This window comes from Spodoptera frugiperda, chromosome 7 (genome assembly GCF_023101765.2).
Source record: "Spodoptera frugiperda isolate SF20-4 chromosome 7, AGI-APGP_CSIRO_Sfru_2.0, whole genome shotgun sequence".
Lineage (NCBI taxonomy): Eukaryota > Metazoa > Arthropoda > Insecta > Lepidoptera > Noctuidae > Spodoptera > Spodoptera frugiperda.
The window spans coordinates 4,616,085-4,618,714 of NC_064218.1; positions in this window are offsets into that span (position 1 = coordinate 4,616,085).

A 2,630-nucleotide genomic window follows, 5' to 3' on the forward strand; every position below is an offset into this window, starting at 1 on the left:
CGATTTCGTTAAACGTAAAGCAAACTCGTACTAAGGGTACAGGATAAAAACTACAACTATAGATAGTAAAACTGCTATCTCTCATATACACTAACTTAATTTTACAACAACTTCCACCACCACCTATACTATCTGTAACACAAAGACACGAGCACATTCACCAAAAAGTTTTACTCCTTTTATCGAAAGACTAAGATCAAAAGAAAGTCTTTAATAAAGTCTTACACCACCGCAGGCTTATTCACCAGTGTAAGTCGGTGCAGTCTCGCTGGCTGAAAGAAAAACATCCTATAGAAGTTACACGAGGTGTTCCGTTTAGCAAGGCAACTAGGTCAAAATAATACTCGTAAGAACCGGATTAACACCTTGTCACTAACTTAAGTAACAGAGTAACTTTCCAACTTAATACATTATGGTTCAATTTGGCTTCGGTAAAGTACGTACGTCGAACGGCGTGAAGTTGGTTTTCTCTTTTTTTTTATGAGCAAGACTTTTATCACCTCCTGTGTTTTTGTAAAGCGTTGAATTAAATTTTTTTCTTGATTTTTCCTCGCATCAAAGCTATGTTTTTCTCCGTAGTTACAACTATTATATAAGTACCTACATATGTATTACGTATTGAAAATTTCAACAAAATCGGTTGAATAGATAAATTGCAAAGGACATTCCCATTTACAATATTAAGTCTTTGACTGTCAATAGAAAACTGTTGAAATCAAATGCTCCGCTAACCTATTATGTATGGTCAAAACATTTTTTACTTTTTTTAGGGGTAAAATCATCCAATAGCTTCTCCCTCGTGTCAGATTCTTACTGACTGAAATCCACTCCTTTTGTACTCCAGCTCTTCGAGCCAGAGCCTCGGTAACCCGTTAAGCAGTCCGCAGCTCACGGATAGTCAAAACATTTGAAAATAATAAACAAGAACATTTGAAATCTCTTTTTTTTCTAGATACTTTCCGAAACCTTTAATAAATATACCATACGACCACAAAAAACCATTTTAAACGTGAAATAATGCATGATCACCCCAAATTACATAGACGCACAAAAACTGCGCTAAATATGGCATGGACATTAAACAAATTTGTACGAGTACAGGTGTGGCGCTAAGCGCACTTTAATAGTTCCTGATTAGCTTTTCATTTTATTAATTGTTTACACAACGTAACGCTTTTTAATCCGCTAAGTGTAAGGCAGAAGTGCATATGCAACGTAATGTATACTTTTTAGTAGTTATGTTATAAATTAACTGAAAATAACGGTTTACTCACGTCGATATATTAATGGAGAAAATCTCCTCTATAGTTTCGAGTCACAGAGGGACTTATATTATAAATGTGAAAGTTTGTCTGTTTGAATGTTTGGATGTGTGTCCGCCAATCATGCTGAAACTACTGAACGGATTTCGATGAAATTTGTTATACAGACAGGGTATCAGCTGACATGGGTGATAGGATACTTTTTAACCCACAGGAACCCGACCGAAGCCGCTGGCAGAAGCTAGTAGAATTTATTACTTGGTTCTATAACTAAGAATTTTCGAAAAACCGAAAAATATTCAATACTTACTTTGTCAGACTCGGAAATCCAAGTCCCCTTGCTCGGCAGTCGCAGTTGAACCCACTTGAGCAACAAAGTAGTAATTATTTAATCATTAATTGTTACTTTTAAAGTAGAGTAACGTTAATTAGTAGGTGTAACACGTGATATATGGTTTGGGGTGCCTTTTATGTGCAGTTTATGGGAATACTATTAGTTGAATACGTAATTATTGTTTTATTGTGCTTAGTTTTAATGTGTTGAGGTTCAATACACAAAACAACTTTAGGGACCACTCTTGTGGCTGCAGTAAAACTGTAGGGTAGAAAATATATTACAACAAGCTTAAAAAAACAAAAAAGGAAACCGCCTTAAATTAGGCAGGCCCCTACAACCTTCTCCTAAGCCTCCTAATATGTACGATGCTGCAAACCACATCAAAATCGGTTCAGGCAATCGTGAGATGATCGAGCACAAACATAAATAAAGGTCAAACTGAGAACCTCCCTTTTTGGAATCGGTTTAAAAATCATTAAATTCCTTATAAATAAAATGTTTTTTGTGAGACATACTTTTATTTATGTTTTTCGGCTTACTCACGTAATCTAATAAGAATATAGTGCTCATGAACATGAGCCTCTAGCATGGCTTGAAACTAGTCGAGTTCCTCGTCAAATAGTTACTTGAGTAAATCGAAAAACATAATAATTAATTACAAATATTTTTAATATTAACAGTTTTATGGTCAAAAAAGAACAAGCCAACTCTACAAAAAGTTACTTACGACACTATAAAAAATATATTATAGTTATCGAATCACTACCAGAATATAGTTAACGAACTACATCACAATTTAACAGTTAGACTCCCAATATTCGACTAATGTAGTAAGTTTAACAAGCCAGTAATCTACGCGAACGATAAACTATCTTAACTGGAGTTTCAAGCTAGATGTGCTTACACTAAGAGTGGATTCATCACATCAATTCCACTAATTCTAACGATCGACTTCGACTTGTGAACCAAACTATTGTCTTCATAACTGATCACTTTGTAATCGGTGAAGTTTAGTTATCATATATATGTAT